Genomic DNA, 16,469 nt, shown 5'->3' on the forward strand with positions numbered 1-16,469 from the left:
ATGGCTTCTCTTGCAGACGGCCGACAATCACAATGGAACAATCGCCAGCGCAGTCATTTCTCATTGCGGTATCGTTAGAGACCTTCAAAATTCGCGCATTCAATGACCTCTAGGATAGCCTCCATTATCCTCTGCATTTCTCAAGCAAACGCGTGTTCATTGGGTGCTAACTTGCGAGGCGTCTCCACTGGGTAGCTTGTGATTCGAGGCTTCTTTGGTCAATAGTCTATCATTTGCCCAGAGAGATCCAGTTAAACTGCGAGCCAATAGCAGAACCAGCAGAATTGTTCACATGTTTGAATTTCAGACTATCACGAAATGAATCCGCGATTTTTTCCGGTCTCTAGGTATAGTGCGCGACCAGAATATTTAGAAAAAAAAATACAAGGCTCTAGTTATTACTAAAGGCACGATAACTTCGAGACATCGTTGGGAAACAAATTAGGCTTGAAGCATATACACATCTGCTTCACAATGATTGGACTACAGTTCTCTCGATGAAACTGAGCCAGTCACAAACAAGAAAAATAATTGGTTACTTACTCACGTTCAACCCGCCAAAGTATGTGATTTTGCAATCGACCAATGAGTGGAGACTCATTGGTTTATTCTAGCCGGGTATGAAATAAATCCACGAAATTATCTTAGCCATAGTGTTTGTATTTTGACAACATTACTTTGGTTTTATTGCATTAGTCTTTTTGCGGATGTTTATCTAATTAAAGGTTTCAATTTCACCCCCCCCCCTTTTTTTTTTTTCATTGCCTCGCCATATACACGTTACACTTTATCTACTGTTTGTACATACCTGGCACCAATGCATAATCACATTATTGTACATGATCAGGCCAGTGTCGTTTGCTGATTGGTTGCCACCACGTGGATGGGTCGCATAGTTCTTGCAAATTTGTAATTGGTGTGTATTCCTTCAATGAGTTTCAACTAATACATAGGGATCGAAAATTCACGATTTCAATGACCTTTAGGTTAACCTGCACAGTTATTCGTACATAAAGGAAAACAACGTTAGTTCACTGGCTACTGACTTGAGATACGATTCCCACTGGGTTGGCTATTACTTCTTTGGTTCTGGATAGGGTGCTGGTATGTTGTATACTGCCCATATGTTGGTCTGTATAGCGTGCAAGTAAGTAGAGAACTTTTAAAATATACAGAAAGTTTTCCATAAAAACACAGTTTTGACGTTTACGTTCATCATTATCGTTTCACAGTCACGATTTTGCATGCCGGGATCCAAGCCCATGTCCCTACGTGTAATCATTAGAGACCTGTAAAATTCGCGGATTCATTTCGCGATAGGATAGGGTCCAAATACTTTTGACATTATTTTGCTTCAGTGATTGGGCCACAGTTTATCTGAAGGACTCTGGGCCAATGAAAAATCTTTAACAGAAGAATTAGCGAATCACAATCATTCCAGTCAACAGGTGTTACTAGTCGGTAAACCAATCAGCAGATGTAATTTGCACGAGTGCGTAGAGGATCATGGATTCTATCCTTTAGGGATTTGAAATCGCGAATTTTGCAGGTCTCTAACTAATCATGCAGAAGTGGCCAGACCAATAGGGGGCGTGGGGCTGGCGCCACGACACACCCGACCCAGGACACGCCGCAAGGACACGCAGGAAGCAGTCCGACCCGGGCGACAGAGGAAAACGAGATGTGGCACAAGGCCACGCGCTAGAACGTAATGCGTGTGTGGGCGGCCAGACACCAGCGACCTCTGCTCTGAACACTGCTCCGTATCACACCAACCACCTTTCTCCCCTCACCCTCACCCCTTTCCCCTTCCCTAAACCGGCACCCGTCGACAGCAGTGTACACGCCCATTATCCGCACCTACAATGCCGATTCAAACGGTCGAAGAAGGTGACCCTGTGAAACGGGCTTTCGATGACGATCCAAAACACCTTTCATATCGCTACGTTATGAACGAGCGATTTTACACGCATCGCAATACTGATCATGTGAGACAGGCCTTTCGGTGACGTTCCAAGGCACCTTTCACGTTGTTACGTTGCGAAGGCCTTAATGTAGGCATCATAAAAATCACCAGTGAAACGGGGTTTCGGTGACGTTCCAAAAACACCTTTCACATTCCTACGTTCTGAAAGAGATATTTTACACGCATTGCAATACTGACCACGTGAGAAAGGCTTTTAGGTGACGTTCCAAGGCACTTTTCACATTTTTTACGTTACCAAAGCAATATTTTAGGTATCATAAAAATGACAAGGTGAAACGGGCTTTCTGTGACGTTAAAGGCACCTTTGTCATTGCTAAGTAACATGGAAAATTTTACAGGTATTAGAATAGTGACCACATGAAACCGGCTTTCTGTGCCTTGTTAAGTTACAGGGGCAATCTTATACGGACTGGGAATTTTCGCGGATTAATATGACGAAAGGCAAGATCTCAAATTTTTGTACGTTAGCCACACTTTCAAAATCGGAACAAATATGATTTAATGCGCCATGGAGCATCCTTGGCCGATAGCGAAACCGCATAAACAAACGGAACGAACAGGGTGCAATCCAGTCAAATTAAAAAGAGTTTTTTTTTTCTTAAAGGCAAAAGTCAGTTAACAAACTACATCTTCTTGACCAGCGACCTAAATATTCTAAAGTATCGTTCATTCGAATCCACGAAATTTTCCAGCCATTTGTAACATAAGCCTAGCATGCATTTTTCGCGAAGCGATTTCGAGACAAGCTTTGTGTTTCGTGATTGGGTGGGTTTCTTTCAGGTACACGCCTCGGCACTCGAATCGAAGCATTTTTATGAGTACCTAAGGAAACACGTCCTGGATGGCTTCGTCAAAAAAATAGAATTGTTTATCTTGCAGGCAGCCGCCAATTACAATAAAGAATCTCTGACGCTCTCATACATGTTATTTTTTTCGTCATTTCTTTTAAGGCTATTTCTATTTATTTTACTCGATATCTCCCTTGTATTTTTTTTGTTCTGCTACAAATATTTTCGACTCATATTTACTTAGTGTAATATCGAGGGTGTAAAAGTCGAGTAAGTGTGACATAACCTCTTGTGCAATCAAAAATTAAGGAGTTTTTAAGGACCATTTACTTTATCACCTTCGCCATTATCAAGAGGTAGAAAAAAATTATATCACAAATCGCTCAGGAAAATAACAATGTTAAATAGTTAATTCTTACAGATAAGCCCCTACTGTCCATTATTATCTCTGGAACACATAGCTACCTCAAGCTTAGTGTAGTTTTGAAATTTGTACCGTCACATTTACTTTGATCACTAATTACATTTACTTCATAAGTTCAAAGTAAGACAGCAAAACTCTCATTTGTATTTAAAGGTGAGATACAAAATACGAAACAGAATTCAAAAGGTGTTTTATACTTGGTCCTAAATTCGCCAATTATACAGAGCAAAGCGTTGTTTTCTGCCAAGTCGGAAACAAAAAAAAAAGAACAATAAATTACCCACATTTATCAATTACTTGTATGCTATCGATCTTTATGAAGGATTTTTGAGGATATTAAGAACCCTAACGACAAATTCAAGGGAGGTTCTGAGTTATCTTAGCCCTTAAATTAAAGTACTTAAAAAACGAAGTAAACAAATGGCATTGAAACCAGGCCTTAATGCAGTCTAATGACCTTGCAAATTTCTTCGAGAAAAATACCTGCCCCTAAGGAGAGCAGTCCTTAAATCAGGGATTTGCAACAACCATAACATAACGTCCAATGTCGACATCGTTCGCTTGTCAATGAATGTTCGACATTTCAGTCTCGACCTCTCGACGATATCAACGGCTATGTACGCAGATCCAACGTAACAGTCCTTCCCTGTAGAGGATGATAAACGTAATCCTCCTCCTCCTCCTCCTCCTCCTCCTCCTCCTCCTCCTCCTCCTCCCCCCCCCCCCCCCCCCCAATTATACAGATGTGCGCAATTGTCAGCGGCGATTTCAAAAACGACGCGACGTGTCGAATCAATTTACAAAATAACATCAAACCATCAACATTACTGTAATGTCGCACTTAACGTGCTTATTTCAACTGCATGATTTTTTTTTAATTGACACAGTTAAAATATGTTCACTATTCTTTTCACATGGATATTTTTAACCCTGTTAAAATAGTACGCAGAACGCTGAAGCCGCGATACGCTGTAGTTTATTCGAAGATCCAGTAACTTGAAACTACAAAAAAAAAGCTTTGCTTTCATTTGAATAGCATTCTATGTTAGTTTACAGTTCAGAGTGATTGTCAAAGACACCACTTTAATGTGAGTAGTAATGGTAAACAAGAGCGCAAAAATGTCGACTCGAAGTTTCGGCCGAGTTTGTAACCATAGCTTTCCACTCGGTATTTGAAACCCAAATGTGTGCCTTCCGGTTTGTTTTGTATGAAAGTTTGCGATAAAGTATCAACCGGGTCTCTCATTTCAATACGGATTGTAAAATTCCCCTTAACATTATGTTCATGCAGTTAAAAGGAATGTATGGAATTTATTTAAGGATGTAATTTTACTAATAAAAGTGAGTATTATCACAACTATTTTAAAACACTGGTGTAAATTCGTTAGATCATGTAAAGAGTATTTATCATTTTTAATTGCATGCCTTTGTTTTAATGATAAGAAAAGCACAGAAATTATAACATGTCATGAAGTTACCTGTACCTATATAAAGTTATTGATGAATTTATTATTATTAGTGTTATTATAAAATACAGTTAGCATTTACGAATTTGAGAGTTTTGGACGAAACATGACTTCCCAAATTCTTGACAGCAAATAAAGTAGGTCACATATATAATCCCAACATGTTTGAAAACTTGTTGTAACACAGTAAAAGTTTTTATTTGGCTGAGATGGTTAAAATTGTGTGACGATTTGGAAAACATCGGTGTTGTAATGAAATAAATTTTTTTATAGTTCAAAACATGCCACTAATTAGCCAAAGTTAAAAAAGTGTCAGTTCTGTAATTCATTTGATTCTCCTTAATTGTACGCTCCAAAACATAGGCGATTGGAACTGTAAAATTGGCAACTAATCATGCAAAAGTAATAGGGTTTAGAGTAGAAATAAAATTATGATTTGAAACGGTCTAGTACGCAATGATTAATTACTTTTTTTTGTAAATGGAACAGAAATGTTCATGTAAAACAACAGATATTTGAAATTTGTACATTCGCATGAAAACAACTGTATCACTATATCACTACAAAATAGTGTTCGTAGTAATGCTGGGTTCGGATTCTTACCCGGTCATTTATGCTTTGTGATGTCCTGTTAAGTAATGTCAAAATACAAACACTATGGCTAAGATAATTTCGCGGATTTATTTCATACCCGGCTAGAATAAACCAATGAGTCTCCACTCATTGGTCGATTGCAAAATCACATACTTTGGCGGGTTGAACGTGAGTAAGTAACCAATTATTTTTCTTGTTTGTGACTGGCTCAGTTTCCTCCAATAGTTAAAGTTGTTTGTAAACCGTTCCCTGAATAGCTTTCCAGCATTAACTGCGCACATTTATAAGCATAAATAATCCAAATAAAGTACAATTATTGAATGAAACATCAATTAAAATATAAAATTATGCGCCAATTTACGTAAAAAAAAAACTCAGTATTTTAAGTTACAATATCTTTATTGTAATATTACAAACTATTTCTTGGCAACTGGTTTCCAAAGTAGTATTTTAAAAGAACAGAATATTATTCTAAGTATATTTCATTTCCATGTCATTGCTTTTGTTTGAGGACTTTTTTCAGTAAATTTGGTTCTCACACATATTCTTGTTACGCCTACACTTTTCTCAGCAGATATTTACGAAATATTAAGTAGTAGAGGTGAAAAATTCACGCAAGTGTTCATAAGTAAAATTTCTTTCATGACATTTCACGACAGCTCTAAAATAAAATTTGCTAAATCCGTAGTGAGAAAATTCGTGACTTAAAAAAACAACCGCAAGAGACCTATCGGAATAAATTTACAGGGACATCCTTAATTTTTTAACCAACTCTTGCGTGTCTGGACGGCGCAGAGAGAGAGAGACAGATGCGGCAGGCACGGCCGTCGGAAAGCTCCCGACGCGACGCCACCAAGACCTCAACTCTAATCGTGTCGCGTCGAACGAGACGACGATGACCGACCCCCCCCCCCCCCCCCCCCCCCAACTGGACGAACGGCTCTCCTCGGTCCGGTCGGAGGAATAGAAGGCAGCACGCCGCCGCGCGCCAGGGGTCCCCGTGCAGGTCAATGCCAAGGTCATCACGACGACCTTGAACCTTTCCCTCCCACGCCCGGCGCGCAGGGGGTGTTGGAGAAGGAGGAGGGGAGGGAGGAGAGCGCGCGCCCCGGTCGATACGGTCGGCGGGGGACCGGCCCGACCAATGACGCGCGGGGTCACTGTAACTCGGGTCTGCTGACCTCCCCCGGGGGCACTGCTCGCTAGCCGCTGCCGCTCCGTCTCGCCGTCCATCGTTGCAGCGCACGTCGTTCGTCCTTACAAAGTCCGCGTCAAAAATTTATATAAGCTTGATTTTTTTTTAGGATAAACGACTTCACTGCAAACACACCCCCACTCCGGAAACCACCAAGCCACATCCGGTACATCGTGGACATATTTCTCGCGCTCGATCAACGTCTCGACATGAAAGGTCTCGGATGCTTTCGATACATATAGTATACACACAGACACCTCTCGATATGTCCCCGCCAATTTTCAAAACAATGACCAAGTCGACGTGACTATGGAGCGGACGCCATGAATGTAGAGAGAGAGTGTAATATTTCACGATTTCATTCTCCAGCATGATAAAATTTGGAAAGAAAAAAAAGTAGAAAAAAGATACCTTGGGCTGCCTCTGCGATAGGATCACGTGAGCAACGACTGACAATGTCAATGCACGGTTTTTTTTTTTTCGAGTTTGTGAAGGACTGTGGAGTCTATCCTAAGAGGTCATTTTTCCAGTCCCCATTTAAAGGAAGCAGCCCTTTTTTTTCAGCCGCTTTACGCTAAAGCGAACCTCGGAAGAATTAAATAACAATTTTACATGTTACTTACATTTTGAAGTTCAGTATTTCATTTTAGTAATTTTAAAATTTATAAAACTCTCAAATTGTAATTACTTTTAAATTTAAGGAATATACTTCAATTTTTTTTTACTCTTTATCACGAGTTGCATGTGCTACATTTTAGGAAAACGAAGGAAAAAAGAAGACAACATGACGTGTTGATATTGATTGGCGTGCTTCTCATCCAATGTTCGAAATGTTCGTGAAATATGCGCGTATTTGATACGTAAATATGTGTACTACCCCGAGGACAAAGGATCAAACAGCATTTATATGAATTTATTCAATCTTCTATCGTGATGTAAGTATAAAGTTAGAAGCCCTAACATCAAATTCAGAGCTACCTAGTACTCCACATTCTAACGAAAAAATTCCTCGTGTTTCCATACACATTCGATATATATTGAACTATTTATTGAATACTTGCATATACGGCTAGTAGTTATATATATATATATATATGTGTGTGTGTGTGTGTGTGTGTGTGTTATATATATATATAATGTATTATTAACAAACCATGAGTTTATCGTATGTTTACCGAAGAGAATGAGAATATATAATAGCACTGAGTGTCCACTGTACTTTATTTACTCTATGGAAAAGCCTACACCGGGATTGTTACACCCGCATGCGTACCACCAAAAAGCACTGTGTGCCACGGACCACGGATGGCAATTGCTTTATCGCTTGACTTCAACAAGTTCTCAGCTGCGACTGCACAAGTTGTTTAACGTGCTGGATTTGATGGCAACTTCTACCTGGTGAGGGCTGTATCACCACCAACACGGGCTCCCTAGAGACGTACGGAAATGGATACGCCATTTCTTCGCAACGTGGAGGTGTTTTTGGAAAAAGCTGCTGAAGAAAACCTTCCCATCATCATTGCCCCCCCCCCCCCCACTCCTTAACCTAATTTGGCTACCCTGTGGTCGACTCGAATGAGAACCACCTTCCTAGGAGTTGTCACAGTGCGCTTAAACCAAGTCTGTCACAACTCTGGGACCCTTCATACGACCCAGATAGCCTGTGATCTGGCAGAAGTGCATCCAACCTCTACCAGCTGTCCGGGCTGGTGCCGGAGCTGTTACACCACTCACTGCGTCCTCCCATCGACGAGGTGGGGACCCCTCCGGGCGTGCTCTACGCGATCATAGACACCAACTGGCAGAGTGGCCTAGGCCGTGAGTCCCAGCCTGGATTGTCGATGCACTGGCGGGCTTGCAGGGTCTGTACTCTGTAGGCCCGTGAGCTAGCACGGTGACTGCCGCGGTCCGGGACGCAGGAGACGCCTCGGGGACTGGTCCCGTGGGGACAGCCCCTCGGACACTCCACCGGCTCCGGTGCCCCAGAGCTTACAGCATTCTTTCCCGACCGGTTGCGCCCATTTCCGCAGCAGAAAGGCGCACCCACACTTTACCACTAGACCATTGCGTCATTGGTTGAGCCACGGCCTTATGGACCCCCACAGGGAAGGTTTCCGAACCTTCTGGCCGTTGTCTGCAGATAGGGCTTTCCAACCTCACCAGGTTTTCTTTTTTTCGCGACATCTGAGGATGTCGAGGAACGAGCACGCTCACTTCAGTAAACACCATTGGTGGCCTTGGTGCCACGTGTAGGTAGCAAGTTGCCTTAGTGCGGAGAGGCTATGTATTCGCTTCCATGCACCCTTTCCGTGATCCTGTTGGATTCTTCCTCGGGTAATAGTGCTGGCAACAACTCAAGACACCTCAAGCGCACGCATCTTCTCCCGCGGGAGTCAGGACCACTTTAACAACAACAAAAATTGACTAACGACGACTTTGGGGAAATGTTTAAAGCGTGGACAGCTGCGATAAGTGTATTTTTTTTTAGTACATAAAGCTAATTGTTTGAAACTAGCCTAAGCTCTGAAGACGATGTGATTAATCACATTTTATGTACAGATAAGATAAGTGGCTCTGGAATCCTGGGTTGATAAGTTCAGGAACATCAAATTATTATCACGAACACGTTAAGCCTCTGAGGCATTTAGTGTTGCAAAGGAATGCTCGCTCCGGAATGGGAAAGGCGAATGGGCAAGATGCAAGACAAAAATGGGTGTCAAAACGCGGAGAAAGAATATAACTTAAATAACAAATTGAGCTTAGTATGAAAAAGTAGGCTGGCATTATTCTGGCCAGTGCGCCATTATTTTGAATGTCCCATACAGTGATACGACAATGACCAAATAACATTTCTGGTCTGCACAGATCTAAAATATGGGGTGGGGGGGAGAGTCTTATTCGTACCTCGGGCTTTCTGCAGACTTGACATTTGGAAATCAAGTGTATTTACAATGATTTTGAGGGGAAAAAACGCCAGTATTGATTTCACGTAATGTGCCTGCCCACAAATTATGTTTTTAATGTTTTACGAACATACGCAAAGAGCCAACTACATTTTTTTTTCGCGAGAAAAAATTCTGTAACATTTCAAGTTGTTTAAAAAAACATGATAGTTGTTGCTATTGGTCGCATAATAACACAACATATAATTCAAACAAGCCCTAAAAAAATTAGACTAATATAAAAAGAAAATGTTAGTGAAAATATGAAATGATCAATTTAAGAGCGAAGTTCGTGTTTTTCCAGTATTTAGTTCAAAAAGACCCAGGAAATTGCAATATGATTCTAGTATTTCCAGTATGCAAAATCACTCTCATTACTAGATCCAGTATTTCCAGTCTTATAATCATAGTACATTAACTAAAATAAAACCTTAGGCTAATTTAAATTTTTTGACAACTTGTTAAGACTAAAAGTACGTATTAATGCAATAAATTACTCTATTCTTGATGGATCTCTTGCTTGGGAGAAGAGGGTAAGTGGAGGTGAGGAAATAATAATTACTATTGTATGCAGTAAGCTATATTAAAATATTTACAAAAAATATATATCTTTCAATCTCACGTAATCTTTAACAATAAGAGTTATGAATATTTAATTTTTTGAGAATTTTCAAAACAAATTCTCATACCGGAGAAAATTTACATATTTATTAGTAGCTTTAAAAAATGGTTTGTTTTAATAATATTTATATAAATCTATGCTTTAAGTTTCTTTCTAAGTGTGTGCAAGGCAAAAAATCTTTCAACGTGGCTAAATGCTACCGAAAACCAACAAGAGTAATCATCAGTTTAAATAAAACAAAAATTTATTTTATGCTGCATAAGTAAGTAGCATGCGAAGGATGTGCTTTTATAGAGTTTATAGTGCCTACTTGGAAGATACATACAGTAAAACTAGCTTTAAGAGGTTCCCCTTGCAGTAATGGTTGGTTAGACAATAATTTATTTTAACAATAGTTTTAGTAAATATATTAGAAAGTTAAACAAAAATAAAATAGGATTCGGTAGTTTACATGGTTGGAAAGTTTTATTTATTTTCTTATTGCAAACCCAGGTTTTTTTTAACCCCTTGCAATCTTGCAATAATGGTTCGTTTTATCAAAAGTTGTTACAGACAAAAGTTTTAGGTAAAAATAAGATTTACAAACAATTTTAATGGATTTGATAGTGTGCCTAATAAGGGAGTTGTGAATTTGTCATTCAACCCCTGTTTATTCCACCCCTTGCAGTCATTGTAGGTCGTATAAAAACTATTTCAGAAAAAAGTTGTAAATAATTAAAGGTTTCACAATAAATTAGAACAAATGTGATAGTGTACATGGTACGAAAATAATGAAAATTTTAAAATACTACCCTTTTTTTCAACCCTTTATAGCAATGGATCATCTTATCAAAAATGTTTCAGACAAAAGTTTTATATAAAAATTATAAGTTTTACAAAAAAATTGAACTAATTTTATAATGTACCTTCTAATGGAGTTAAAAAAAAAATTTTAATTCTTCCCTTATTTTTTTTAACCCCTTGCAGCAATGGTTCGTCTAATCAAAAATTGTTTCTGGCAAAAGTTTTAGATAACAATTATAAAATGAATACATAATTTGTACGAATTCGATGTTGTGCCTACGAAGGGAGTTATGATTTTTTTTTATCTTCCAATCGTTTTTCAATCCCTTGCAGGTTTGATTGGTATTATCAAAAACTTTTTAAGACAAAAGATTTTGGTATTACTCCTACGAGTTATAATACGTTCAAACGGATGAGATATTTTACATATTATGGGAGTAACATTGATTTTTTTTATTAAACCTTCTACCCCTCTGATCGGATATTGTCCATTAACAAACTCGACCGAGATTTTCCATTACAAGATTTTATGTATCAGTTTGGGAGTGATTTGTGAAAAATTGCGAAACTTATCGTGTCCACAAAATTGTGATATATATGTATCACAATTGAGTTGACGATGGTTTCGGGGTCTATGGACCATGAAACTAGAAACTGTATGGTATTTCTTTGCAAATCTACCTAAAAAAGGATAGTTTCCATAGAGAATATGCTAAAAAGGAATTACGTAATGTTACTTTGCGAGGTCTCATTTCGGGACGAATTACTAGTTACAAAAATTAACAAAATAAACTAGTCCAGTGCTTCATAACTGTGTTTATTTTTATTATTACACCACACTATTCAGCTGTCAAAGTGTGAATGTTCTTTACAACACATGTCAAAAGGTTTCACCATATCTTGAATAGGCCTAGTGTATATTTGACATTTAAGTAGTTTTACTTATAAAATTTCCTAAGATTTAATTTCGTAATAAAAAGACCGCTGGTTCCTTAGCAGTTTCAACACGTTCGTCGTTCTTCTTAGATCGTTAAAAAAAAACATGACTTACGCGATAGTTCCTTCGTGCTTGTCATCTCTTTTGCGTGAGCTTGTGCAATGGCGACTTTTTCTAAACGTGTTAAAAGTTTTTTTTTTTTCTTTTGAGTCATTTCCGATTTATTTAATTGTTCAGTAACCACGGAAATCATAGGAAAGATTATTTCGTGTCTGTGTTGTCACCTGTTTCAATGCAATAAGAACACGTGGCAGAATTTAGGGCGGATTATGTCGTACTTCTATGGACTACAGAATTGGAACGCTCATGTTTAAGGGCAATGCTTCTGGCTACTTCATGGTATGATTTGAATTACTTACAGAAAAGAGAACTCTAATTTAGCTTACACTTCAAAATTTTCTCCAAATGCTGTTAGGCAATTGTTGCTTATTGCGTATCCAGTTTAAATTAAAGTTTTATAATTCATATTTTCAAAAAATATTTCGGACATGGTACTGGTACAGTGACGAATCACAAACACATTTACTGAATTAATTTTTTTTTTTGCGTTTAAATACAATTGGATACACAATAAGGAAAAATTGCCTGCTGTTTTTCTAACACAACCGTGTAAAACATATTATATATTTTTTAATGTAAACTATGTTAAAATAGAGTACTAGATACATCGGGAGGGACATTAATTTGTTAAGGCTATAAAGCACATTTGGGTAGAAAAGTGACTAAGGGACTGAGTTCATCTTGAAACGACGTGAGAACAGGCTTACGTTCACCTCAAGCGGTGGCGGTCTAGTTTCAGCCGAACGGTACCGCACATAACCGTAACGCCAGTAGTTGCTGAATAATGACAGAAAAGCCACGGGTGCTGCCGTGAAGGTGGCCGCCTCTGATAAAAAAAACCGTTGTTTTCCCAGCCAGGCGCGAGACCTTGCATTGTTCGCACAGTCGCGTTACTTCGCCACACTGCAGCAACCTAACAACCAGATACCGTTATCTGCCAAGTTGGCTGGCTATCCCGCTATTTACGCGTAGATTTATGAAATTTTTCTCCAACAATTTGCCAACACCGCACGTAGCCAACAAATTCACGAAAGCTTAGAAACAAACTGAAGTTCAAGCGACTTCTACGCATACAACCTTTTAAATGTAAAATACGAATACAACATAAGAGGAAAAATTTACTATTAATTACATAATATGTAATTATATCTAACACAGGATCATTTGACAACGAAAAGGTATTCAAAAGTAATAGAATATGTTAATAATTGCTACAATTGACGTTATGCTAATGCATAACACAGTTAAAACGCATATTATAACAATAAAATACGTAATATTACAGTTACATAGCAATAAACACAGTATCAAGCAAAGTTCAAGACAGTGTCAATTTTTTATTGTTGCTATCGCTGTTACGTTATTGTGTTTGTCATTCAGAAGACCTAAATGCATTTGATTAAAAAAAAAACTACTATGCATCTAAGGTTACGATACTACAGCAGACTTATTGTGATGAAAACACGGTGACATTTTGTTTTTGCTATGAAAAAACTAAATAAATTTAAAAAAATTATAGGTTATGTCAACTGTAACAAGACATCATTTTTGTGCTTTAGTGTAACGTAATATAAATATAATTTGTAACCGGCCACTTACGTGTCAATGTGTAGTATATATAACAAGCTAAACAGCTGCACACAAGCTGTTTGAATTATACACCCAGCCATTTGGAGCAGCTGAGCACATGCTCTAAACGAGAGAAAGCTGACGGCCGCGGAATGCAAGGTGGCGCGGCGGGAGTATTTCCTGCTCATGGCGGGCTGCGAGTTTTGAAAGTTGGCTGCTTGCGGTAGCGAAGCAGGGTTGGGTGTACCTGCAGACGTGTGGCGGAAATGCTTGGTTAGTGGAACAACAATGACCTGTCACCAGAAGATGCGGTTGGAAGCAAAAAGAGGGAGGGGGAACTTACATGACTCACGGGGAGTGGAGTGAGTCAGCAAACTGGCTGGCAGCTACGCTGTCCTCAGGTGAGCATGCTCACACGACAAAAACAAAAAAAAAAAAAGCACTCACCGTTTCGCTTCGGTGTTTCAGCTGCGTCTCGCAATCCGTAAGCAGCTGTCAGTTGCCATGCACCAACTTTCAACACACGGACAAACCCACGCACACAAATAAAACGACCGCGCACAGACGTACACAATAACCGCGCCGCCACTCGCACTCGACTGAACTGCAGGCTAGCCAACACCGCGCGCACTTGCCAAAGCGACGGGGCGACTACGTCATCACGCGAGGCGGAGCAGGCGAGCGAGCGCGCACGTGAAACTGGTTTATTTGGCGCGCGTCTAAGGTTCGCGTGTTCGCCCGCCCAGAAATCAATAACCATTCAAGTGCACGCCACCGCCAGAAGGGAGACCCCCGCGCGGGTCAGGAAGACACACAGACGACGAGACACGCCGGACGGAGGGGCGCCCATGACACCATCTAGCGCGCCGTCGCGAACTTAAAGTCCCAGCTAAAAGAAGCCGTCACCTTGTGAAGGTTGCGTTGCGTCCAGCCAGGCGAGTCGGCCCGACTTGCAACGTTGCCTTACCGCGGCTTTCTACTTGGATGCCTATGTTAATGAAGGCTGTACTACCAGTGCAGGAAACATTTCTCCCAACTAAAAACTGTTAAAACAGTGTGCAACGTCCATTGGTGTTGGTTTGATGATTAAGATTAATTCATTGTTGCACGATATAGTTAATACTATACGTTTTTACAGTCAATTAAAAACAAAATTCGTGCATAGAAAATTCACATAAAAAAGCACAACAATTAGAGAAAAAGCCTTACGAAGTATTTTTGTATTTAATAAATTAAATAAATATAGAAATTAAATAAAGCACTATTAAAATAGTATGTATTTAATAAAGGGATTTTTAAATCTAAAAAAATCAAACCTTACCCAAATGAGGTTTTTTTTTAGTGTGGAACACTTGAAGCACTCAGTAGCGTAGAGCGATACTTTTCGCATTCCAATTTTATATAGTTACGTTTTTTTTATAATACGTTAGGTTCTTTATAACTAGTACCTAAAGCAATAAATTATTATATTTTTTTTTATCAATGTGGCGTGTAGTGCATTTTACAAAGACATTGGCCACACCACATTAAGAATCTCATAAAAACAGACAATCCTGTTTTCTCTGAAAATTTTAGTATTAAAACCTATGTCTTGCATATTTCGAGGTATCTTGCTCTTACAGTAAATGTAACTATTTTAACTCTGTAAAAACAAGAAAAAACATAAGATGAAATCAATATGTCAATAATACTGGTCCGTATCATTACTGTCAAAACTATCATATGATCGAAGGCAGACTCCTAACTTACCTTAAATGCCAAGACAGGATCGAAATGGAAATTATTGCAGTTCTCAAGGACTGAGTAAACAAATATTTTTCAGTCACAGGAATACTTCTAAAATACAATTTTCCTCTTAGCTTGCAATCATAAAATCACCAAGAAAGGAAATAAGTGAAAAATCGATAATATCAGAAAACACTGCGTACCCACTTAGGATTATTAAAATTTACACTCGTAGGGAAGGAACCGAGGACTCTGGACTAGATTACGTAATGTATTTTATTTTTTTTTTACAATTTTCATTTTTTTCCTTAATAATTTTAACAATTTTTAAAGAATTCCAATGTGGCGGCCAAGAAGGTGTTCATGGTGTCATGCAAGATGGTGACATGTTCTCAAATTAAAAATGGCGGAACTTTCTGGAATCCAGAATAATATAATCTTCTAAAATCCAATATGGCGGCCATGTTCAATGCCATCTGAGATCAAGCTCAAATTCATCGGAAGTCAAGAGTCAAGGACATCCAAGATGGCGCCAGGACGTTAAAGTACCAGCTGGTGGACCCCGACACAGAGGGAATTATTATATACTTCTCCATACTATATACTATTGTATAGGCTACTGTCTCGACCATGGGCAAACTGTTGGCTGACGTGTCCACACAAGGTCAGTGTGTAGGGTTTAATGGAGAGGAGAAGGCAGCTAGTGGACTAAGGCCGGTATTCCAAAGACACAAAAATAAGGCTGTACCCTAGTGCACGATAGGAGACGGCCAGTCATTATTTCTCGGGAACAGATTTCGCTATCCTATCCGTTGCCGTACTTCTGCCCAAATTCCACGCATGCGCAGAGCTCACTTTTTCGTTGATTTTGTCCTGATGGCGGACCCGCGTCTGGCGCCATTAACTCGTATATAGTCATTTTTGTGATCGGTGGACGGTCCAAGCGTGTTGGTGTGCCAAATGAAACTTTATGATAGCGAAACTATCCTGGAATACATTTTATACATTAATGGTCATAACAAGAAATAATAGCAACTTTAAAAGTACTTCAGAATATTAGAAAGGCCGTTCTATTTTTGTGTGATGGTGCTGCTAGCTCCCGTATTTTTGCCGTAAAAATTGTATCGATGGATACGAAACGTCCGTTAGAATGTGTTGAAATCTGTTTCTGGCCTCGCGCAGAACACCGTTTATTAAAACGGTTGCCGAATTGTTTCCTTACTGGGATTCGGTTTGGACACGTTCTGGAATACGACCCGCGAGTTAGGTTACGGTGGTGTGCCATCAAGGTAGAGCTTATTCGCTACCTTACCCGAA

General features: G+C 39.3%; 1 protein-coding gene across 1 annotated transcript in view; it reads right to left on the bottom strand.

Annotated features, from left to right (window-relative positions):
• Nucleotides 1-14,040, bottom strand: part of LOC134533519 (nuclear hormone receptor FTZ-F1 beta) — a 112,321-nt gene extending 98,281 nt beyond the window's left edge. The window contains exon 1 of the mRNA XM_063371047.1: nucleotides 13,875-14,040. The gene's annotated coding sequence lies outside the window, so the exon portion shown is untranslated. The remainder of the gene's footprint in view (nucleotides 1-13,874) is intronic.
• Nucleotides 14,041-16,469: the final 2,429 nt, after the last annotated feature.

This window comes from Bacillus rossius, chromosome 1 (genome assembly GCF_032445375.1).
Source record: "Bacillus rossius redtenbacheri isolate Brsri chromosome 1, Brsri_v3, whole genome shotgun sequence".
NCBI lineage: Eukaryota > Metazoa > Arthropoda > Insecta > Phasmatodea > Bacillidae > Bacillus > Bacillus rossius.